This window comes from Macaca nemestrina, chromosome 15 (genome assembly GCF_043159975.1).
Source record: "Macaca nemestrina isolate mMacNem1 chromosome 15, mMacNem.hap1, whole genome shotgun sequence".
In the NCBI taxonomy this organism is placed as follows: Eukaryota; Metazoa; Chordata; class Mammalia; order Primates; family Cercopithecidae; genus Macaca; species Macaca nemestrina.
Genome location: NC_092139.1, coordinates 23164238 through 23190067, shown reverse-complemented (window position 1 = coordinate 23190067; position 25830 = coordinate 23164238). Strand labels below are relative to the sequence as shown.

Here is a 25830-nt window from a genome sequence, read left to right as displayed (position 1 = left end):
GCCGGCTGCCGCTCAGGCAGAAGCCCATTTCAAGCTTGCTTGCAGGGGCGAGTGATGGGCTCGCTCCATTGTGCTCGTATTTGCATGGATGTGATCGCGGCCTTGATTGGTCGGCGCTGAGACTGCCCCGCCCCCTGCCTCGTGCCCCCCCGCCTTGGAGACGCCGCTGCGCGCGGCCCCGCCCCCCCGGGACTAGCGGCGGAGCCACGGGGGCGGGGCGGGGCCGGGGTCCCGGGGGCCGAGGGGGCGGGGCGGGGTCTTGCACGCGACGGATCGCAGGCAGGGGGCGGGGACCTGGGGCGCGCGCGGGGCCCGGCGGGCGTTCAGTCCGCAGGTGGAGGTCTCTCAGGTAGCTGGCTAGCTCTCTGGAAGACCCGGGGCTGGCGTCTCCGCGGGTGGAAGAGGATGTGGCTGGGGTCCCGCGACACAGGGGTTCCGCAGGGGCCCCGCAGGGGCCGAGGTCATGCCAGCAAATGCAAGGAGAGGCGAGGGACCCGCAGGTCAGGAAAAGAAGATGCTGAGTGGCCAAGGAAACACAGGAGCAGCCTCCAGCCGCGTCTCCTGCCGTTCAGCCCGGCTCACTGGCACTCCTGGCTCCTGACGGGCTTCTTCCCAAGGCCCCGCGCACCCGGGAGTTTTCCAGCCCCGCGGACCCTGCAGCGCCTTGGCTAGATCTCCGTGAAATCAGGTGTCGAGATATGGTACATTTATTTTCGGGCCTGTCGCCCCTACCATCCTTGTAGCATCCTCAAGGACAGGGCCTAGTGTTTGGCAGAGATTCAACTAATTGTTACACTCTCGAATTCATTCGTTAGCAGCTAATCTTTGAGTGCCCGCAAATTCCAGACATCGATATAAAACGGGATATTGCAGTCAACAAGACAAAGCCCTTGCTTTCATGGAGTAGGCGAAAGACTAAATACAAGGGGCAGGTAGTGATAAATGCTGTGAAGAAAATAGATAGAAGAAAGGAGGGAAATTAGACCAAGGTTTAGGAATTAGGAAATTGCTAAATTAAGAAAGGAGGGATGGAGAGTTTGCGCTGCCTGGCTGAATACTCTGTATGGCATCTCATTACTGCCCCCTCCCACCCTGACCTTGGCAGCCACCTGCCCTCCTCGCGCCCTGCTTGCCCATCGTGTTTCCTAAGCACCGACTAAAAAACTGATTGGATTCTGACTGTAGAGGCTTATTCTACCTCAGTTAAAGGAGGAATGATCTGAGTCTGATGATTCTGAGAGCAGTTTGTGGGATACATTTAGGATAAGCACATTTTGACTGTGTCAGGGGCCATGATAATGATTTAGCGGAGCCTTACTGTACCCCCAGAGAGAGAGTATTTTTAGCTTCTTTGAAATCCCAGTTTTCCGATGGCTTTCAGCCTGTGGCCCTAACTCTCTTGTGAGTAACACTCTTCACTTCTTGGCAGACACAAGAGATTTCTCCAGCTTGAAAACAGAGGCAGCAGCCCCCTGCTGCCTATCTCTCTCATTTGTGTGCATTTCTGTCATTTGACTCAAGGCTGGCCAAGATGTCTCATGGTCTTTCTTTCCTCGTCTTTCTTCCTCCCTTAAACAGATATTTATTAGGCACCAACTATGTTCCAGGTATTGTTCTAGACACAAGGGATGCAGCATTAAACAAGACAAATAAAATCTTTGCCCTCAAGGAGCTTACAATCTAGTTGAGGATGAGATAGAGAGTTATGCATAGATCCTGAGGATCTCCAATTTTGCCAAGCTGCTGGTGAGTGAGTATACTGAGGGTGACCCGCCTGCTGCTGCCTCCTGGGGACAGCATGCTTGACCTTCTGAACCAGCTGCTTCAGGAGCTGAAGTTGAAGCTGAGGCAGGACCAGGCAGCTGGTAGCCACAGCCTCTCCAGCTCAAACACCAGAATTACAGGTTCCAAAGCTCTCAACAGTGCCCATGGTACTCTTGGCTCTCATGTCTTGAAAGAGGCTGGGAGCAGAGTTGGTTTTTTGTTTGTTTGTTTGTTTTTGTTTTTGTTTTTTTGAGATGGAGTCTCACTCTGTTGCCCAGGCTGGAGTGCAGTAGTGTGATCTCAGCTCACGGCAAGCTCTGCCTCTGGGGTTCACGCCATTCTCCCACTTCAGTCTCCTGAATAGCTGGGACTACAGGCACCCGCCACCATGCCTGGCTAATTTTGTTTTTGTATTTTTAGTAGAGACGGGGTTTCACCGTGTTAACCAGGATCGTCTCAATCTCCTGACCTCATGATCCGCCTGCCTTGGCCTCCCAAAGTGCTGGGATTACAGGTGTGAGCCACTGAGCCTAGCCAGGGAGCAGAGTTTTATCAGAGACAGATTTGGTGGGTCCTATGTGGGAGTCAAATGACCCTTCCTTTGCATAATAAAGTCTCTTGCCTACAAAAATTGAAATAACATAAATGAGGTGGTACTCTAGACAGAAAGAGGAGCATGTATGTACCAATGCAAGAGGCAGCCTGGGGAGGTGTGAGAGCCAAGAGGGAGATGGAAGGTAGACTTGTCAGTAATTGCTGTTCTTAAACATTGAGAAAAGTCAGCAGCACATAAGAAGTTAGGTATACACAGAGACACAATATTAAGTCACCAAAAAAGAAATCAATAGAAGTATATGACTGATTCACAAATGAGTGGGACAGGTACAACCAAAGGAACAGTCTGGGGACTGCATTTAGGAGAGGTGGCAGGCTTGACCTTATCCAGTGAGAGTCAGGTCTGCAGAACTGAGAGGAGTTAGTGGAGTCTGACCCAAGGTACTTCATCAGGAACCAGTGGGGAGGAACTGGAGGGGAAAGGGAAACAGAGACAGCTAAGTTGCTTTTAGCTGTACCCATTCATGGCAGTGTCTTGGCCTGCGTCTCCAGAAACAGAGCCTGATTCTATAGCGTAGGAGTAAAGCAAAAGGAGTAAAGTAGGGAGGAAGGAAGAGCCAATACCAGGATGGTTATTAATCTGGCCTCCACTAAGTATGGCTGATTGCTTCTGCTCAAGGGATTATCCTCTGAGAAGCCATATAAAATGAGTCTCAGAATAGCCTATGGGAGGGGGAAGGGAAGGAAATCTATCCATCAGCTCATCTCATTGGATAAAGACTCACACCAGTTGTTCATGCATAGGTGCCAAGTGGGCTTCTGCAGTGTCCCAAAACTCAGTGTCAACAGGGAACCTAGCAAGAGGCACGTGGCAGGGCCACGAGGCAAAGTACTGTCAGGGTGCAGCTGTGTGAAGTCAGATGGTGCCCACGCAGAGCTTGATGCCACAGCAGCTGCTGGAACGAAAGATGATTGATGCTACAAGGGTGATGCCAGTGATGCACAAATTTTTGTACCATATAGTGTGCCCCATTTCTAAAGGGCCCCAGAAAAGCAATCCTTAGGAGCTCTGAAGGGAGCCACAGAAGGGCTTCCAGCAATTCTAGAACTTTCTTATAGTAACACCACAAAGAAAGAGTTGCATCCCACCTGACTCTGTTCTCTCTTGCCTTCATGTCTCTGTTCACTTGTCTGTTTCCTCTGTTAGACCATGAGCTTCTTTATTGTTCTTGTTGATATACCTGTGGCAGGAAAAACAACTCTTTTCACCAGCCCATTTCATTTTCCTCCTAGGTTCATAATAAAACTACATTTCTCAGTAATCAGGTAGGCCCATGTAACTGAGCTCTGGGTAATGGAATCTGGACAGAAGTGGTAAATATATCCCATTTCTGGACATCCCCTAAAAACTCCCATGAGATCTTCCAAACTTCTCCTTTCCTCATGCCTGGCCAGGTGCAAAAATATTGAGTGGAGGACTCAGAGGCCCCAGAAAATGGCAATGGTGGCTCACTGCATAGAGTAGAACCTCTGTGCTCACTTGCACTGGATCATGTTGTAAGCAAGAAATAAAATGTCATGGTGTCAAGTCACTGAAATGTGAAGGTTGTCTGTTACAGCTATTAGTATACCCTGTCTGATACAGTACTTGTCTAACTTCATTTGATTCCATGTCACTCCAGGGCAGGGACTGTGTTTGTAACTCAAGCACAAGTGCAATGCGTGGCACATAGTAAGCGTTTCTTGAAGTATGGACAAGAGTGAATGAGCTGATACCTGAGCCTGGTCTCAAAGATCAGAGGTAGAATGCCAAGCAAGGTGGCAAGTAGAAAGTGTTCCTTGAAGGGGGCATAGCATGTGTAGAGGTAGAGAAACTAGGGAAAATAGAGTCAGTTCTCAGCACTGCAGAAGGGTCATGGATATGGTTAGGGTGAGGCTAGAAAGAAGGCAAGGGCCAGATCACGAAAAGTCTTGTATGTTACATGAAGGAGTTTGAAATTTACCCTACAGGAATCATTCAAGGATTTAAAACAAGAATGTGATGTCATCAAGTTTATCTTTAACAAACATCTCTCTAGCTACCTGGAAAAGGATGGATTAGAAAGGGAGAGTCAAAAATACAAAAAATTTTTACAGCAACATTTCATCTTCTCAAGTCATTTGTCCCATAAGATTTTCCACTAAAAAGAGGTTTTGGGGACAAGTTAGTTTGGGAAGTTGAGTATACTGTAGCCCCTCCTGGAGGTTCTTGGAGATTCCTGTTCACATATTAAAAACCCTGAGAGGTCCTGCACTAATGAAATCTGTTAAAGTTTAATGTAATAGTTCTCAAAATTATTTGACCACAGAACCCTTTCTTCATTGAACACCTATTAAAACTGGTATCACAGCTGGGCGTGGTGGCTCATGTCTGTAATCCCAGCACTTTGGGAGGCCTAGACGGGTGGATCACGAGGTCAGGAGATTGAGACCATCCTGGCTAACACGGTGAAACCCCGTCTCTACTAAAAATACAAAAAATTAGCTGGGCGTGGTGGTGGGCACCCGTAGTCCCAGCTACTCAGGAGGCTGAGGTGGGAGAATGGCGTGAACCCAGGAGGCAGAGCTTGCCGTGAACCGAGTTTGTGCCACTGCACTCCAGCCTGGGCAACAGAGCAAGACTCCGTCTCAAAAAACAAACAAAAAAACTGGTATCACTTAGGACTCAATTTGCCTGCATAAATATGAGAAAACGATATAAAAAGATTAAAGTTGATTTCTGTCTTACATAAAAGAAATTTGGGAAGCAGGCCATCCAGGGGTGGCATGGCAGCTCTCCGGTACCTTCGGGAATCCAGGCTTCAATGTTTTTGCTCCATTATCCTTAGCTTTCATTCCCAAGGTCACTTCATGGTCCAAAATGGCTGCTGGAGCACCAGTCCACATGTCCTTGGAAGGAAAAAGGAAAGGCAAAGTAGAAAAAGTGGAGTTGAGTCCCTTAAACAACCTTCCTGGAAATACTACACATTTTTGCTTATGTCTCATTGTCCAGAACCTGGTCATGTGACCATGCCAAGCTGCAAAGGAGGCTAGGAAATCTGGTCTTTTATTTTGCTTTTCTATGTGCCAAGTTACAAATTGGGTCTGTCACTAAAGAGTTGAGAGACTCAACTAGCAGTTTCTGGCACAATGCCCTACAGAAATAATGTTCCACAGAACCTAAATTGGGATAAAATGACTAAGTAAGGAGATTGATTTTTTAAACATTTTTAGCAGCTTTATTGTGGTATAATTCACATACCATACAATTTGCTTACTGCAAGTATATAGTTTGACGATGTTTAGTAAGTTTATACAGTTGTGCAACCATCACCACAATCCAGTTTTAGAACATTTCTGTCACCCTCAGAAGTTCCTTGTTCCCACTTGCAGTCAATCTCCACTCCCACCCCCAGGCCTGAGAAACCATTGATTTGCTTTCTTCTTTAGAGTTCTGCCTTTTTAAGAAATGTCATATAAACAGAATAGTACAATATGTAGTCGTCCGTGTCTGGCTTATTTCACTTAATGTAATAATGGTGTAGTTCATTGTGTTGTAGAGAGTTTTGTCAGTTTGTACTTTTTAAAATTGCTTGAATGGCATTCCATTGTCTGCATATGCCACCTTTTATTTATCACTTACCAAATGATGGACATTCAGATTGTTTCCACATTGGGACTATTATGAATAATGCTGCTATAAACCTTCAAGTGGAAGTCTGTGTGTGGACATATGTTTTCATTTCTCTTGGGTAGATGCCGAAGGAGATTGGTGTTTAAAATTGAATTCGTTCATTGAAAAGATATTTATTGAGTGTCTATTACTGACAAGTACTGTGCTAGATGCCAGGGATACAGTAGTGAATAAAATTTGACACAAACTCAGCCCTCATGGAGCTTGCAGTCTATAGAAGAGAAAGGCATTAGTCCAGTAGTCATGCGAATAAATGTAACATCACAGCAGTGGTAAGTGTATGCCATAAAGGAGGGGTATAAGATACTGTGAGAGATTATGCTAGAAGGATCTGCCTTTGTCAAGGAGGTCAGGAAAGCTGCCCTTGAGCTGAGATCTGGAGTGTGTGAGAATGTAGTCACGCTGATTTCTGTGTTTCAAAGTAATATATCTTAGGAAGCCATATACTTATTTCCAGTAATGCTGCCCTTGCAGACATGTCTGAGCCAGTTTATAGATATTCTGGTCTTGGGCCTATTTGTGCTTAAAGTCTCTGTGTTTCAATCTCTCAGAGTTTTTGAAAACTGTGAAGCAAACACAACTCTCTGTCAGTAAAGGTACATTTTCAGTCATTTCTCTCTCTCTCTCTTTTTTTTTTTTTTTTTCAGAGACAGGATCTTGCTATGTTGCCCAGGCCAGTCTCAAACTCCTGGCCTCAAGCAATCCTTCTGCCTTGGCCTCACAAAACACTGGGATTACAGGTATGAGTCACTGTGCCTGGCCCATCTCTTATATTATTTTCTGTATGTTTGAAATATTTCGTGATTAAACATCTTAAAAATGTACTTTTTAGTTCCCTTGAGAATTGTACCTGCCAAGCAGCCCGGCCTTTCTTGTCAGACCCTGACCTTGTTCTCTCTCTGTGGGAAGAGGAGTCATGATCAGAAAGTGACTTCTGGAACCTGGAACTGAGAGGATGATGCTAATAGCCAGTGTTCTGGAACTATACTGGTCCAATCCCTGTATCTCCACTGTAGGGGTGAATCTGCCACGAGGCATTCTCCTTCCAGAAGCTCCATTCTCCAGAACAAAGCTGGATAGACTAGTTAAGCCCACAGGCTTTGAAGCCCTACAGATGTGGTTCAAATCTCAGCTCTACCACTAGTGTCCTTAAGAAAGTCACTTAACAGGCCAGGCATGGTGGCTCATGCCTGTAATCACAGCACTTTAGGAGGCTGAGGTGGGTGGATTACCTGAGGTCGGGAGTTTGAGACCAGCCTGGCCAACATGGTGAAACCCTGTCTCTATGAAAAATACAAAAATTAGCTGGGCATGGTGGCACACACCTCTGTAATCCCAGCTACTCAGGAAACTGAGGCAGGAGAATTGCTTGAACCTGCGAAATGGAGGTTGCAGTGAGCCAAGATTGTGCCACTGCATGCTAGCCTGGGTGATAGAGTGAGACGCCATCTCAAAAAAAAAAAGAAAGTCGCTTAACTTACAGTTTCTTGATTCCAATAATAGGGTTGTTGTGTGGATTAAATGATTCATGCCAGGTGCTTAGCACATGGCAACTGCTCAACAAACTGGTTATTAGTATATAATTATTACAGCCTTTCTTCTGCCTCCCATTTCCCCGTGTTCTGTATAGACTTTCCCCCTTTGTTGACTTGTTGTTTTTGAAACATTAATTCCATTGATTGAACTGAAGTCAATCTCTGTTCTTGTGTTTGGCTTGGGGAACCTTCTGTCTTTTGGAGTGCCTTCTGCTGATATATGGCCTCCATCCCTCATGTATTAATCTCACTGATTTAACTCTTACAGTGCCACAGAGCTCTCATTCTCACCCATGTATAGCACTACCGCTATTTTGATTTTTAAAATCCAAGGTTATATATAAAAATGACTGCAGTCCCTTTCAGTTACTATGATTTATGGAAAATCACACCTCAAATGTTCTTGGGCAGGATTTTTCAAAAACACTGGTCACACTACCCTGAAACAGCTTCGTAAATCCTTCATTCTTGCTCAACAGTGTACTTTCCTGCAATGACCATTAGACAGTTTCAGCGATAAAAACTTGCTTAAGGCCGGGCGCAGTGGCTCACGCCTGTAATCCCAGCACTTTGGGAGGCTGAGGCGGGTGGATCACTTGAGGTCAAGAGTTCGAGACCAGCCTGGCCAATGTGGTGAAACCCCGTCTCTACTAAAACTACAAAAATTAGCTGGGCATGATGGTGTGCATCTGTAACCCCAGCTGCATGGGAGGCTGAGGCAGGAGAATCACCTAAACCTGGGAGGCGGAGATTGCAGTGAGCTGAGATAGCACCATTGCACTCCAACCTGGGCAACAGAACAATACTGTCTCAAAACAAACAAACAAACACAACAACAACAACAAAAAACTTTCTTAAGCTTTTTACTAAGCCTCAAGTTGCTGTGGAATCCTTTTCTTTATGTGTGCAATTCTGCCATCACCTTTACTGACCAATTTGGAGAGGCTACCATCTGAAAACTGGTAATAAAAACAAGCAACACTGTTGTACATACTAGAAACAAAAAACTATAGTTTTTTTTTTTTTTTTTTTGAGACGGAGTCTCGCTCTGTCGCCCAGGCTGGAGTGCAGTGGCCGGATCTCAGCTCACTGCAAGCTCCGCCTCCCGGGTTCCCGCCATTCTCCTGCCTCAGCCTCCCAAGTAGCTGGGACTACAGGCACCCACCACCTCGCCCGGCTAGTTTTTTTTGTAGTTTTAGTAGAGACGGGGTTTCACTGTGTTCGCCAGGATGGTCTCGATCTCCTGACCTCGTGATCCACCCGTCTCGGCCTCCCAAAGTGCTGGGATTACAGGCTTGAGCCACCGCGCCCGGCCAAAACTATAGTTTTAAAAAATGAATTAGTTTCCATGTTTTTGCTGAGGTGAAGCATGGTAGCTGTCCTTCCAGTTGGCCCCCAGTGATACTCATCTGCTGGGATTCAAACCCTTATACTGCCCTCTCCCGTACTGAATAGAGCTGATTTATATATGTAACCAGTAGGATATTGCAGAAGTGACAGAGTGTAACTTCCAATGCTAGTCATAAATGGCATTGCAGCATCTGTCTTGCTCTTTTGGGTAATTTGCAATGGGTAGAGTCCGTTTTCATGACATGAGGACATTCAGACAGCCTTATGGAAAAAGTCTTTGTGGCAAGGACTCAAGACCTCTCGTCAGGAACCATATGAATTGGCCATCTTGGAAGTAGATCCTCCATGCCTAGTCAAGCCTTCAGATCAGACTGCATCCATCCCCAGCCAACATTTTGACTACAACCTCATGAAAACTTAAGTCACTCTCAAATTTCTGACCTACGAAAACTATGTAAGATAATAAATGTTTGTTGTTGTTTTTAAGCCACCAAGCTTTGGGGATAATTTGTTATGCAGCAATAGATAACAGTATTTCCTTGGGTGATACAAGTGACAGCCATCATTAAGGGACTGTATGTATAAAATGTGCTTGGTTATTGTATGAAATTTGCCCCACATTTTAAGTGTTTTCTTAACATATGACCTGCATCCAGATATTTTAGGTTATTCTATGACTCATTTCAGTCCCATTCAGCAAACATGCTATATTGGTCTGTTCTCACACTGCTATAAAGAACTACCTGAGACTGGGTAATTTAGCGAGAAAAGAGGTTTAATGGACTCACATTTCTGCAGGCTGGACAGGAAGCACGATTGGGGAGGCCTCAGGAAACTCACAGTCATGGTGAATGGGCAAAGGAAAAGCAAGCACGTGTTCACATGGAGGCAGGAGAGAGAGAGAGAGAGACAGAGAGAGAGAGAGAGAGAGAGAGAGAGAAAGAGGAAGTGCTACACACTTTTAAACAACCAGATTTCATGGGAACTCATTCACTATCATGAGAACGAAAAGGAGGAAATCTGCCCCCATGAGCCAATCACCTCCCACCAGGTCCTTCCCCCAACATTGGGAATTACAATTCAATATGAGAGTTAGTTGGGGACACAGAGCCAAACCATATCACATGCATTGCCTACATGTTTCAAAACCTGTTCGTGACAGAAAACTCCAGATCAACCTACAGCAATTTGAACCAAACTGATGGCAGTAAGTTGTTTTTCTCCATCCAATTCCGTTTCTTGTGAATGATGCTTATGCTTTCATGATTGTAGTTAAAACTCTGGATGCCAGCAAGTCCAGCTCCTACCACTTATTTTGCTTCTTTTTGGAATATATGCCAGAAGGGAATAAAGTTGGAGAGAATGACGCCCCCATGTTACTAAAACATGCACTGTTACATTGACAGTTTGTAATAGCTAATTTTATTGCATAATTAATATGAACTAAGCACTGTTTTTTAAATTTTTTAAATAATTTCAATTTTTATTTTAGATTCAGTGGGTACATGTGCAGGTTTGTTACATGTGAATATTGTGTGACGCTGAGGTTTGGCGTATGAATGATCCCGTCACCTAGGTGGTAAGTATAGCACTCAATAGGAGTTTTTTCAGTCCTTCCCTCTTTCCTCCCTCCTGCCACTAGTAGTCCCCAGTGTCTATTGTTCCCATCTTTATGTCCATTTGTACCCAATGCTTAGCTCCCACTTATAAGTGAGAACATGTGGTATTTGGTTTTCTGTTCTTACATTAATTAGCTTAGGATAATGGCCTCCAGTTACATCCATGTTGCTGCAAAGGACATGATTTTATTCTTTTTTATAGCTACATACTATTCTATGGTGTATATGTACCACATTCTCATTATCCAGTCTACCATGGATGGCCACCTAGGTTAATTCTGTGTCTTTGCTCTTGTGAATAGTGCAGTGACGAACATATGAGTGCATGTGTCTTTTTGGTAGGATGACTTATTTTTGGGAGTGGTATATACCCAGTAGTAGAATTGCTGGATTGAATGGTAGTTTTGAGTTATTTGAGAAATCTCCAAACTGCTTCCCACAGTGGCAGACTAATTTACATTCCCACAGCAGTGTATAGGTGTTCCCTTTTCTCTGAAGCCTTGCCAGCATCTATTATTTTCTGACTTTCTAATAATAGCCATTCTAACTTGGGTAAGATGGTATTTCATTGTGGTTTTGATTTGCGTCTTGATGATTAGTGATGTCGAGCTTTTTTTTAATATATGTTTTTTGGCCACTCATATTTCTTCTTTCTTCTTTTGAGAAATCTTTGTTCATGTCCTTTGCCTACTTTCTTTATTTTTTGGAGACAGGATTTCATTCTTTTGCCGAGACTGGAGTGCAGTGGTGCGATCATGGCTCACTGCAGCCTTAACCTCCTGGGCTGAAGCAATCCTTCTACATTAGCCTCCTGAGTAGGTAGGACTACAGGCACATGCCACCACATATTTTTTTTTTTTTTGTAGAGATGGGGTTTCACAGATGGGGTTGCCTAGGTTGGTGTCAAACTTCTGGGCTTAAGTGATCTGCCTGCCTTGGTCTCCCAAAGTGCTGGCATTGTAGGCCTGAGCCACTGTGCTTGGCCCTTTGCCTACTTTTTAATGGAGTTGTTTGTTTTTGCTTCCTTGATTTGTCAAAGTTCCTTACAGATTCTGGATATTAGACCTTTTTTAGGTGCATAGTTTGCAAATATTTTCTCTCATTCTGTAGGTTGTCTGTTTACTTTGTTGATAGTTTGTTTTGCTATGCAAAAGCTCTTTAGTTTAATTAGGTCCCACTTATCAATTTTTGTTTTTGTTGCATTTGATTTTGAGGACCTAGTCATAAATTGTTTCCCAAGACCAATGTCCAGAATGGTATTTCCTAGGTATTCTTCTAGGATTTTCTTATAGTTTGAGGTCTTACACTTAAATATTTAATCTATCTTGAGTTGATTTTTGTATATGGTTAAAAAGTGTGGGTCCAGTTTCATTCTTCTGCTTATGGTTAGCCAGCTATCCCAGCACCATTTATTGAATAGGGAGTCTTTTCCTCATTGCTTATTTTTTTCAACTTTGCCAAAGATCAGATGGCTACAGCTGTGTGGCTTTAATTCTGGGTTCTCTATTCTGTTTGTTGGGCTGTGTGTCTGTTTTTGTACCAGTACCATGCTAACTTAAAATTGAGTAATGTGATGCCTCTGGCTTTGTTCCAAGCACTGTTTTAAATGCTTTACATGTATAAAATATTTAAGTCTTACAAAGAAAAAGTTGTTATTACCCTCATTTTACAAATAGTAAAACTGAGCCACAGGCCCAGGTGCCAAAGTGCAGCAGTAACTACCACACCAATAGCAGTTCAGTCCAGTGTCTTAGCTTCCCAGGCTCCTGCTGTAGGTATCACAAGCAAAAACAAGGCTGAGATTTTACAGAAGGAAAAGTGAAAAGAAAGCACCAACAAAGCATACAAAGAAAAATATTTACAGAACACAGATGCTGTGATGGTTAATGTTATGTGTCAACTTGATTGGGCTAAGGGATGCACAGATAGCTGGAGAAACATTTCTGGGTGTGGCTCTGAGGATGTTCCCAGGATAAATTAGCATTTGAATCAGTAGACTTAATAAAGAAGATCGCCCTCACCAATGTTAGTGGGCATCGTCCATTGAGGGCCCAAAGAGAATAAAAATATGGAAGAAGAGTGAATTCCCCCTCTCCTTGAACCAGGACATTGGAGCTCCTGGTTCTCAGGCCTTTGGATTCTGGAGCCTATACCTGCACTCCCCTCACCTCTATTCTCTGTTCTCAGGCCTTCAGGCTTGAACTAGGGATTATATCATAAGATATCCTGGTTCTCAGGCCTTTGGACTCATACTGAATTAAACCACTGGATTTCCTGGTTCTACAGCTTGCAGATGGCAGATTGTGGAAATATTCAGCCTCCATAATCATATGAGCCAATTCCCATAATAAATCTCCTCATATATGTGTGTGTGTGTGCATGTGTGCATGCTTGTGTGTGTCCTATTGGTTCTATTCTCTGGAGAACCCTAATTCAGATGTCTTATAGTAATTTTAAAAGATGAGGCTGGGTGCGGTGGCTCATGCCTATTATTCCAGCACTTTGGGAGGCTGAGGTGGGCGGATCACCTGAGGTCAGGAGTTTGAGACCAGCCTGGCCAACATGCCAAAACCCCATCTCTACTAAAAATAGAAAAATTAGCCTGGCGTGGTGGCAGGCACCTGTAATCCCAGCTACTCATGAGGCTGAGGCAGGAGAATTTCTTGAACCTGGGAGGCAGAGGTTGCAGTGAGCTGAGATTGTGCCAGTGCACTCCAGCGTGGGCGACAAGAATGAAAATCCATCTCAAAAAAAAAAAAAAAAAAAGAACAGGGCCAGGTGCAGTGGCTCACGCCTATAATCCCAGCATTTTGGGAGGTGGAGATGGGCGGATCACCTGAGGTCAGGAGTTCAAGACCAACCTGGCCAACATGGTGAAACCTCGTGTCTACTAAAAATACAAAAAAATTAGCCAGGCGTGGTGGCAGGCACCTGTAATCCCAGCTACTCAGGAGGCTGAGGCAGGAGAATCGTTTGAACCTGAGAGGTGGAGGTTGCAGTGAGCCAAGATTGCGTCAATGCACTTCAACCTGGGCGACAGAGTGAGACTGTCTCAAAAAAAAAAAAAAAAAAAAGATGAACAGCAACAGCTTAGCTTTACTGACTTAATGGTTCTCAAAGTGTGGTTCCTGGACCAGCAGCAGCATCTAGGAACTTGGTAAAAATCCAGACTCTTGGACTCCAACCCAAACCAACTGGATCAGAAAGTTTGGGGGTGGGGCTAGAAGCCTGTGCTTAAATGTATGCTGAAGTCTGAGCTCTACCGACGTAGGGGACCCAGCTGTGGCTAAATCTGGGCTGTGTGACTCAGAGCCCATGACAACTCTGGGGAGTCATTACAGCACCAATTTTGGAGTCCAACAGCAACAATGAAAGATATTCTAGCCAAAAAGAAACATGACTGTCATTCCTTCGTAGGAATGGAATAAAGCAGGGACCTTCAACGTGCCTTTGATGCCCCCTGTCAAATACAGATTCCTGGGCTAGGATGGAGGATATCCACCTAACTTAACTTGAAAATATGGATTAAGTGCCAACTATAGTGGATGAAAGCATGTTGAGAGGAGGCTGAAAGAAGCCAGGTCACTTTAGAGCAAATTAGGTAGCATAATATTCACTAGCTGCTATAATAAATATATACACAAAAGAATAATGGCTCCAAGAAAAAGAAGTTTATTGCTTGCTTATACAGTACTTCAAGGTAAGTATTTTTTTCTTTCTTTCTCTCTTTCTTTCTTTCTTTCTTTCTTTCTTTCTTTCTTTCTTTCTTTCTTTCTTTCTTTCTTTCTTTCTTTCTTTCTTTCCTTTCTTTTTGAGACAGAATCTCACTCTGTTGCCCAGGCTAGAGTGCAGTGGCACGATCTTGGCTCACTGCAACCTCTGCCTCCCCAGCTCAAGCAATTCTCCTGCCTCAGCCTCCTGAGTAGCTGCAATTACAGGCACATACCACCATGCCGAACTAATTTTTGTACTTTTAGTAGAGATGGGTTTTCGCCATGTTGGCCAGGTTGGTCTCAAACTCCTGACCTCAGATGATCTGCCTGCCTTGGCCTCCTGAAGTGCTGGGATTACAGGGGTGAGCTACCACGCCCAGTCTAAAGGAAAATATTTTTGGTTGACAAGTCACAATCCTCTACCTGTTGATTCAGGGGGATTCCTTCTATGCCATAACTACATCACCCCTAGGGTTTTGTCTTCATCTGCATCCAACTAGCAAGAAGAGATTGTGGTTAGGACACACCCCCTTTTAAAAAGCCTAGAAATCACACATATCACTTCTGCTCACGTGTCATTGGCTAGAACTCAGTTACATGGCCACACCAAACCACAAGAGAAGCTGAATAATGTAGTTTGTATGTACCCAGGAAGAAGAGGAAATGAATTTTTGATGAAGAGATAGCAAGATCTTTTACCAGGAACAGAATGGGATGATAAAAATAACTGGATTGTGGGCTCCAGTTATTTAGATAGATTTTAAAAACTTTTTTTTTTTTGTTCTTCTTCAGTATTCTTAGCACCTGACAGGTACCTTGCAGAGCTCAGCAAATATTGGTTGAATGATGGAAAATACTGGAAAAATGATGGGAAATGGTGTCATACCTGTTTCTACTTCTCCCTCCCATATCCATGGAGAAATTCTGGCTAATTTACCACCTTCTTTCTTGCTAATCCTGTATTTAACCCCAGAATCCCTATCAACTCAGAGCTCCAGGCAGACATTATTATTATGATGATGATATATTGTTTTGAGATGGAATCTTGCTCTGTCACCCAGGCTGGAGTGCAGTGGCACGATTTCAGCTCACTGCAACCTTTGTCTCCTGTCTTCAGGCGATTCTCCTGCCTCAGCCTTCTGAGTAGCTGGGACTGTAGGCACCTGCCACCACGACTGGCTAATTTTTGTATTTTTAGTAGAGCCAGGGATTTCACCATATTGGCCAGGCTGGTCTCGAACTCCTGACTTCAAGTGATCTGCTCGCGTTGGCCTCCCAAAGTGCTGGGATTATAGGTGTGAGACACCACACCTGGCCAGGCAGATATTATTAGTCAACTAGGAATGGCTCGCAGTATGAAACCTAATTGCTATCTCGGGACATTGACTTTTTGCTATAGTCATTTCATCTATAAAATTGGTATAAGCCCTGTCTAGGCAGTTTCTCAGAGGTGCCTTTTTAAAAATTACTATTTTTTGTTTTTATATACAGGGTCTTCCTGTCACCCAGGCTGAAGTGTAGCAACATGATCACAGCTCACTGCAGCCTTAAACTTCTGGGCTCAAGTGATCCTACAGGTAGGTGGGACTACAGGTACGCACCACTGTGTTGTCTAATTTTTTGTTTTTTATTTTTATTTTTGTAGAGATAGGGTCTCACTATGTTTCCCAGGCTCAAAGTATAAACCTTTTATGTATAATTCACTGATGTCTTAGTGCTGGCCAGAGCTTATGTTTATAAACCAGTGATCCTACATTGTTGAAAAGTTAGTGCCTTCAAAATCTTTTGACTCAGGGCTCTAGAATCATCCAACTGTTGAGGAGTGACATCTTCCCAGACCAGACTGCTGATCACAAGGAATTGTACTTCCTCATTCATTTCTGAAATATTATTTTGGCCAAGACTCTGATAACATCACATTTTCCATTACATTTTTCTTGAAAGGTTTTGAAGTAGTATGAACTATGGCCTCATGGACCAGTGTTGAGCTCCATGAAGGAGTCTCAACACTTCTGCATAGCCAACAAATGAATGGTATCTCCAGGAGAGGAGCTGGGCCACTCTGACTCACCCAAACAACTTCACTCCAGTTTTAACTTATGTGCATGATGGCTTATTGACCTTAAACATGTTCAGAAATCTAGCAGTCGTTTAGCCACGCTTCTCAGGGGTCACATCTTGACATGATCAGTCATGAGGTCTATGGCCAGTAATTTGTTACCAATAAGGCACCACAGTCTGAATGATTTGCCTTCTTTTAAAAAAGATAAATAGAAGGCCAGGGGCAGTGGCTCACCCCCGTAATCCCAGCACTTTGGGAGGCTGAGGCAGGCGGATTACCTGAGGTTGGGAGTTCAAGACCAGCCTGACCAACATGGAGAAATCCTGTCTCTACTAAAAATACAAAATTAGCTGGGCATGGTGGTGCATGCCTGTAATCCTGGCTACTTGAGAGGCTGAGGCAGGAGAATTGCTTGAATCCGGGAGGCAGAGGTTGCCGTGAGCTGAGATCACACCATTGCACTCCAGCCTAGGCAACAAGAGTGAAACACCATCTCAAATAAATAAATAGGAACAGTTATTCTTATAATAATGTCATTCCTATTCATTTGCATTCTGATGTGCTTTCCTGAGCAACAGGGCAGAGGGAGGCATTTTAGCTCAGCACTGGGAATTTCACACTACCCTCAGTCTAACTTATCTGTGTCTCAGCCTGTGATGAGAGACCATTAACAGTTTTGACAACTATAAACTATGGTCATGTTTGTGAGTGGTGATGTTCATGGTTACTGCCACTGCTTATCCTTTTGCTTCAGTAGTATATGCCTTCTCACCTTATTACTCGTACCTGTGAGGGGAAAGTCTGGGGCAAAAACCAAAACTTGTTGTTAAAAATAAAACTAGCCGGCCAGGCGCAGTGGCTCACACCTGTAATCCCAGCACTTTGGGAGGCCGAGGCGGGTGGATCACGAGGTCAGGAGATCGAGACCATCCTGGCTAACACAGTGAAACCCCATCTCTACTCAAAATACAAAAAAAAAAAAAAAAAAAAAAAAAATAGCCGGGTGTTGTGGCAGGTGCCTGTAGTCCCAGCTACTCGGGAGGCTGAGGCAGGAGAATTGCTTGAACCCAGGAGGCGGAGCTTGCAGTGAGCCAAGGATTGCGCCACTGCACTCCAACCTGGGTGACAGAGCAAGACTCCGTTTAAAACAAAACAAAACAAAATAAGCTGGGTGCGGTGGTTCATACCTGTAATCCCAGCACTTTGGAAAGCCGAGGCAGGCGGATCACCTGAGGTCAGGAGTTCAGAGACCAGCCTGGCCAACATTGTGAAACCCATTTCTACTAAAAATATAAAAATTAGCTGGGCGTGGTGGCTGGCACCTGTAATACCAGCTACTTGGGAGGCTGAGGCAGGAGAATTACTTGAACCTGGGAGGCAGAGGTTGCAGTGAGCCGAGATTGTGCCATTGCACTCCAGCCTGGGCAATAAGAGAGAAACTCTGTCTCAGAATAAATAAATAAATAAATAAATAAATAAATAAATAAATAAATAAAATAAAGGAAAAAAAAGTATCTCATGCTTAGAGACAAACACTATCTTTGACATGAAATGTGGATTTGTTGGAGATTAGGGGAGTTTCCAGTTAGAAAAGGAGACATCCGGATAGTCTGTAAATTGTGTGTAAAGCTCTGAACGTGACTAAGCCTCCGTCCTCCAGGATGAACCAGTTAAAACAAGGGACCTTTGCACTTGATGGTTTCTCTATCTGGAATATAATACTCTTCCTTTAAGTAATTAACTTCTGATTCCCTGCATCACAGCACAAGCATTGCTTTCTCAAGGAAGCCTTATTAAATATACTCTTACAGTATTGTGTACCTTTGCTTTGGAGAGCTTATTAAATTAGTAGTTTTGCCTTTATTTGTATGATCATGTGATTAGTAACCATCTCTTCCATTAGACTGTGAGCTGCATAAGGACAGAAATCAAAGTATTTTTGCCTACCATTTTCTCCCCATCTATTAGGTCATACCTGGCAAATGGAAAAGTACCCAGTAGGCACTTTTTTGAATGAATGGAAACCTTCCTGTGGCATTCCTACTCAGGAAAGTTCTTGATGGGTTGCTAGGGCATTATTAATACTATGACAATGAAGTTTGGCTTTCCTGATGGAAGACTTTGACAGGGAGAGTATTTCTCCTAAATGGAAGAGCCAACCATCAGGTTCAGGGCTCCCTCTTCCTAGAGTCCCCTCTGCCTCCAGAGAGGCCAGAGCCCCGGTCTCTGGGCCAGGTCAACCATCTCTTTGCCTTCACTCAGATCCTCTTCACTTGGCTGTCCTTGAACAAGCATCCTCTCTGACTTGACGAGGTTCTAGCCATATCCCATTCCGAAATCCGTCAGTTCCAGCTCCAGCCACCTGCCCCTGCCTTGTTCTAGGCTGGTAGATTCGGAAACCCTACCTCTTACCAAAGGCTAGCACATCCTCTTCTGTCACTCTGATCATCCTTCTCTTTTCTCATCTCCAGTTAGTTTCCCTTTGATCTTTTCAGTTATCTGCTAGACTTCAGTTTGAGTTTTGTGATCTGTTCTTCCGTTCTATACCCAGCACACTGAGGATCTAAGAGAACTGCATTCAAATCCCAACTCTGCAAGAACTAGCTGTGTGCCCTTAAGTGAGTTACTTAACCTTTCTGACTCTCAATTTCCTAATTCAAGAAATGGATGCAATAAATCTATGTCCCTCGGTGGTTAGAGTGGATTAAACAAGATGATGCACATGAAGCATCTCGCACAGTGACTGGCAACAGTAGGTGATAATCAATTATTAATTCCCCTTCTTTCTTCCTAGGTTTCTCTCTCCCTTGTTTCTTCCTGCAGCACAATAGCAATCTCTCTTTCTATTTTTCCCTTTTCTGTCTACAGAACTTTTTCTAGCCTTCATAAAAATAGCAGCACATAAAATGAAATTGCACAGTATTTTTATATCCTCCAAATAACTCAATTCAATTACAGACTGGTCAATTTTAGTTATTTGAGCATTACTAAAGCATCTGAAACTGGTAAATAAAGTTCTATATTCACATTCAGAAAATAAAGAGCTAAATGGATATTTTGGAAAAGCATAAAGGAAAGATACTTTCCTTGAGGCTTAAGACCTTATATGGAATGTGTCAGCCTAAAGCTAATCCTTCTGGCTAGAAGACAATGCACAGGAAACCCTTTATAGTTTAAATTCGACACAGCCGCAGTGAAACTAGTGGAAGAATGAAGGCTCACATTTTCTGGGAAGAGGGATTTGGCAGGAGGTCCCTGTGTGTTATCCACGGAGTCCTCACGTGCATGATTTAGTGCAGGAGATCTGAAAATTCAGAGAGAGAGGGAGAAGTTAGTGGGAAAGAGGTTATCAACTTATTACTGGGATGGTTACTAGAATAATTGGATAACAGTTTGAAGCTCCCTAAACTAAAGGGAGGTTTCAAGACAGGGTCATAATCAAATATTACAAATGCAAGCACATAAAAAGGCAGACAGTCCAGGGTTCAAATACGGGCAGCACCAGGTTCTTGACTTCGTAATTTTGGTAAAGTTACTCCATCTCTCTGGGCCTCTATTTCTTCATGTGTAAATTAGGAACTAAGATTGTATATGTCAGCCAGGCACGGTGGCTCACGCCTATAATCCCAGCACTTTGGGAGGCTGAGGTGGGCAGATCACCTGAGGTCAGGAGTTTGAGACCAGCCTGGCCAACATGGAGAAACCCCCGTCTCTATTAAAAATACAAAAATTAGCTAGGCGTGGTGGTGTGCACCTGTAATCTCAGCTACTTAGGAGGCTGAGGCAGGAGAATCACTTGAACCTGAGAGGCAGAGGTTGCAGTGAGCTGAGATTGCCCCACTGCACTCCAGCCCTGGGTGGTAGAGAAAGACTCCATCTCAAAAAATAATAATAAATAAAAAGATTGTATACATCACAGAAGTGTGTAGCTGTTAAACAGTTCATTAAATGCACCAAGAACAGTGTTAGGCACCTAGCAAGTACTTAATTAGGGGGTAGGGTTGATTCTGAATTATTATTAGTTACGGAGTTTCTGGCACATTTACCTTCATGGCTTATTATTGAGAAAGGTATTTGCATAGTAATAGAAATGTTGGGGAATTATCTCTAAGAAAAGGTGGTAAGACTAACATTTTTCAGCAAAGTCTGGGTGAATTACAGCCTAGAGTCTGGCTGTCAGACTTATAGCTCAAAAACCTGATTTTTTTCAGTACTGAGAAGAGATCTATCTCTAGGGCAGATTCATACTTATCAAATTCATTAGACCAATGTATTAACCAGATCATAGTCCATTAATTTCCAATGAGAAATACAGCTTTTGGAAAGGACCAGAATACTCAGGTCAGTGTGATCAGTTTCTCCCTGGGCTCATACCTATTGGGAAGCCAAATCTTCAAAGACAGACTACATCATATAAAACTTAGAGTCAGGGAAGTGAGACTTAGGAGATCTAAATGTAAAGTGGGTTCAGTCTAAGCTAGCCCAAGCCAGACATCTCATATTAGGGATAGCCTTTCCCACACTGTATATTGTGAAACTTTAGCCTCTTTGCCAAGCCAGAAATGGAAAATATTCATTGATGATTTTGACTGCATAAAAAAGTTTTAACTTCTGTACAACCAAAATACCATAAACAAAGTCAAAAGACAAATGACAAACTAGAAAAATATTTATTACACTTAGGTCAATCAAAAGGTTAAAATCAAATACATAAAGAGCTTTTTTAAATTGGTGCAAATTTTTTATGCACCAATTAAAAAAAGACTAACACTGTGTCAGAAAAATGGACAAAAGGTAGGTATGGGTAATTTACAGAAAAATAATACAAATGATTTATCAATTGTGCAAGGAAGCACACTGCACTTATGGTGAAATGCTTGATAAACTTTGTCAAGCTGATAAGTGGAAATGATATTTTATTATTGTCACGATTCACCAATTTGGCTAATGAAATTTGTATGTATATGGCTGTGTATTTTTATGTATAAAATTCATAATATGATTAATAACTATTAATATCTATTTTTATTAATTATGTCTATCATTTGTCTATTGTTCTGTTGGGCTATTCTTCCTCTTATTGATTAAAAGAGCTCTTTATATATTCAGGTATTAACCCATTATGCATGTTAAATAAAGGCTCCTCCCCTTCTCTTGGCTTCTTGAGGCAGGTTCATGGGAGAGAAGCAGAAGATAATTCCCTTTAAATGAACATCCAATATGTACCAGATTCTTTCACATGGATTATCTCATTTGTCCTTACAACATTCCTAGGAAGCAGGTGCTGTGATTCCTACTTTATAGCTGAGGACCCAGTGTCTCAGAGAAACTGAGTAACTTGCTTAAGGACACATAGCTAGTAAGCTGTGTTTGAACTCTGAACCTAAAAATGTGCTCTTTCCTCTTGGTCATGCAAGTGCCTTCCCAGAAGGCTCCCAGCTCTTTTGACTATCACCTAATCTCTATTATAACATCTGGAGACCCAGCTGAGGTTGCCCCAGATCATACCTGAACCAATACCAACTGGGCAGGGGCTCCATCAAAAGCAAGGGTAGGTTAAAGTTAGTCATACTGCTCCTGTTCCAGCATCCTGTGTGTTTGGGGTTGAGTCCTGGACATCTGAGTACCCACTGAAATGCAATTCCCTCTTATTTTTGCTTTAGTCTTCCTCTCTGCCTGAGGTCAGACCAAGTTATCCTCTTACACTTAAAAAAAAAAAAGGAACTCAAACTAAACAGCAGCAAACCATCTCCCGTTCTTAAGAGGAGAAATTGTAATTTGATTGGTTTAAATGCTGGGTGGGATCTCTAAAACCATATGCAGGAATAAGGCCTTTTCTTCTGCCTGCTGTCAACATCTGCAGCATTTGCTGCCGCGTGCTCATATCCACGTGCTCATATCCACTCAAAGTATTAGTCCCACCCATTTTCCTACAGTGCCCCAAACAGGCTTTGCTCTAACACGCCTCCATGCCTATGCATGGACTACTGTTTCCCACCTAGCAAATGCTTTTACCTCCTTTAAGTTCCATCTCACCTCTGCTATGGAGAACCGTCAGACCCTCCCTTCCACTGTGAAGGACCCTCAAGCCCTGCTTTGAAAAAGGCAGAGTTAAGTCCTCCTCATCTGTGCTCCACAGCTTCTGTGCTCACCTCTGCCACTGCCTTGACCATGTTTTTGTTGTTGTTGTTTGTTTTTTAGAGACAAGGTATTGCCCTGTCACCCAGCTGGGGTCGACTCCATCATACCTGACTGTAGCCTCAAATTCCTAGTCTCAAGCAATCCTCCTGCCTCAGCCTCCTGAGTAGCTGGTACTACATTGGCACACTACCACACCTGGCTAATTTTTTTTTTTGTAAAGACGGAGTCTCCATGTTTCTCAGGCTGGTCTCGAACTCCTGGGCACAAATAAATGATCCTCCCACCTCGGCCTTCCAAAGCACTGGGATTACAGGCATGAACCACCATGCCCAGCCCCTTGACCATGTTTTATGGTAGTTTCTGTTTATGTATCTGGGGGATTCCCCACTGAACTCAAGCAGGGATTTCCTTCAGGGCAGGAGCATAATCAACCATCTCTTCATCTCTGGAGCCCAGCACAGGGTGATGAATGGATGAGGATGCCTCTAAGTCTGAGGTCTCTCCTTCCCACCTAGCCTATGCCCATACTCACAGAGCTGGTTTCTGCTTTGTATCTCACTCTGATTTGCTTGTTTGACTAATTTGCTTCCTTCCCCAGCTCTATAGAAAGATTGCTTCCATCTCAATCTTGCCGTGAAGGCCCAAATACTTCTTGATTTGTATCACCTGCCCCTGGTCTTCTTATCACTATTTCTGGCTGCCTGTTGGGAGAATCTTGAAGCCTGGGCTTCAGTGACAACACTGCAACCTCTTAAACACTTTCTGAGCTGGCAGAGTTCTCACAGCCCCTGTCCTGTTCCTGGCGTAAGTACAGGACCAGGCCTTAACCCTCCCATCCCTCTCTATGGTCTTATGGGCATGAGGCCAGGCCTCCTCATGACCATAAGACTCAAACCTTTGTTCCGGCTTCACTCCTATCAGTCTGCCCCTCCTACACCAATCCAGGCATGCAGAAGGCAAATCAGCTGAGTCACTCTCGGGCCGGGAGTCCTGCAGCTTCACAACAGAAATCAACAGAGCAGGAGGAAATTGGCTTATTTCACAGAGAGGCACTTGGAGCAGCCAGGCAGCCCAAAGCCCCTGGGAAGCCAGGCAAAGGACCACCTAGGTCATAACTGCATCCTCTCAGCTGTTGTCACTCTTTAGAGAAATGTGTTTTCACGACCCAGTCCTCAGACCCATTCACACCTGAGCCAACTCCATGAAAAGAGAGGGCGGGTGGGACCCTACCAGGCTATGGGGTCTCAAAGGTGAGCTGCTGGACCAAGGGATGGAGGACAAGTAAGACTGTGTGTCCTAAACTCTAGGGGAAGGATGTTTGAAGGTTGTTGCTGAGTTAGTCTTTAGAAACTCACTGACACTCACCTTGGCCAGCTCCAAAGATTACTGAGACATAATTCCTGCCCCAGATGGTTCATAGTCTAGCAAAAGAGGATGTTAAAACTTTCTAGGTTGGGATCTTGTAGAGGAAAGAAAATACAAGTAGAGACAGAGAAGTACAAACAAAGCCCCCTGGTGTGGAGTGTAGTTGAAGAAAGAATGCATTGGCCAGAAAGTTGGAAGAGCTGATTTCATTTTTTGAAATATGTATTGAGAAGTTCAGATAGTTGTGGCATGATGGGAGTGGAAGGAGATGAGGCTGGAGAGGTAGGTTACAAGAGGGGACTTTGTTTGGAAGACCAGGTGTCTACAGTGGAACATTCACTGAGTTAAGGAACACAGAGTGAACAAGAAGACATGTGAGTGAAGATGACATGCTTAGGTTTGCACAAGTTGAGTCTGAAATGCTGGACTAGAGTGGGCTCCATTCACTCTGTGTGTTTGCCACATCCTTAGCCTTTCTGAGGAAAGTGTCTCTAGACCTATAGTCCTCGTACAGGACTCTCTATGAATAGTAATCAACAGATCTAATCACATCCTTGTTTGGGAAGTTTGGATCTAAGAGATAAACTTAAACAGCAGAATGGCCTGGAAGTTGAGAGAAATGCAGAAAAAGGGATCACACCTGTAATCCCAGCACTTTGGGTGGCTGAGGTGGGAGGATTGCTTGAGTTCAAGATTATCCTTAGCAACACAGTGAGACCCTGTCTCTACAAAAAATTATTTTAAAAAAAGAGCTGGATGTGGTGGTGTATACCTGTAGTTCTAGCTACTTGGGAGGCTGAGGCAGGAAGATTGCTTGAGCCCAGGAGTTTGAGGCTGCAGTGAGTTATAATCATGCCACTGAACTCCAGCCTGGGTGACAGACTGAGACCCTGTCTCCAAAAAAAAAAAAAAGCAGCAGCAACAGCAGTAGCTATGGAGTTTTTCTTGTGCTGTTCTCGTGATAGTGAATAAGTCTCATGAGATCTGATGGTTTTATAAAGGGCACCTCCCCTGCACATACTCTCTTGCCTGCTGCCTCCTAAGACATTCCTTTGTTCTTCCTTTGCTCTCTGCCATGATCATGAGGCCTCCCCAGTCATGTGGAACTGAGTCCATTAAACCTCTTTCCTTTATAAATTACCCAGTCTTGGGGATGTCCTTATAGCAGCATGACAACAGAATAATACAGATACTTAGAAGCCCAAAATAGTAAATATCCTATTCTGAGATCAGTTAGGTCTCCCTCTAGCCTAGGTCAGTAAAATCCTTCACATTATTCAATCCAGCACAACCAGAGGCCAGAACCTCAGAGAAAGAAAGAGTGTGCATTTGTTTGGGCTTATTCTCTGGGCTCATATTTCTTTCGAAGGCTTGGGGAGAAGGGATGGGCAGTAGTGGCTGTGGCAGGACAGGTTTCAGGTCTCAGGAATTTTGGGCATCCTCCAAATTCCATTATCCCCAACAAGACTCAACTCATCATAGTTGGCAACCAACCCTGGCCAAGAGAGCTCCAAGTTGAGAACTGAAGGGTGAGTAGCTGATAGGCAAGTTGGGGGAGGTGGTTAGAATATTCTAGGATATGCGAAGGCTTGGTGCATTTGGGTAACTGAAATTGATTCCATATGGCTGGGAAGGTGAGCACAGGAAATACTGGGATGCCATGAGCTAGAGAGGAAGGTGTCTTAGGGAGTTTGGATTTTGTGCTGAGGACAGAGGGATGCCATTGATGTGTTTTAATCTGGGGACAGACATGAGAATATCTGTGCTTTAGGAGCCATAACTGGCTTCTGTAAGAATATTAGTTCCATGAGGATGAGGGCTTTGTTTTGCTCACTACTGTATCCCTAGCACCTAACACTCCATAGGTACTCAGCAAACAACTGAGAAGTGAATGAATGGATAACTGCTGTGTAGAAAATGTGTCCAGAATAATCAGTGAGGAGGTGACTATGTAGTCCAAATATTAAATCACAGGTGACCTGGCTGTGGGGATGAAGAGAAGTGCACAGATTCA

General features: G+C 43.8%; 1 long non-coding RNA gene across 1 annotated transcript; it reads right to left on the bottom strand.

The window, feature by feature from the left end:
- Window positions 1-810: 810 nt before the first annotated feature.
- LOC105496366 (uncharacterized) lies at window positions 811-6947 on the bottom strand. Its single transcript, XR_011613334.1, has 4 exons — window positions 6882-6947; window positions 5087-5247; window positions 3469-3560; window positions 811-945 (listed from the first exon to the last, which is right to left on the bottom strand). It is a non-coding gene; the product is annotated as an uncharacterized lncRNA (long non-coding RNA).
- Between the last annotated feature and the right edge of the window lie 18883 nt (window positions 6948-25830).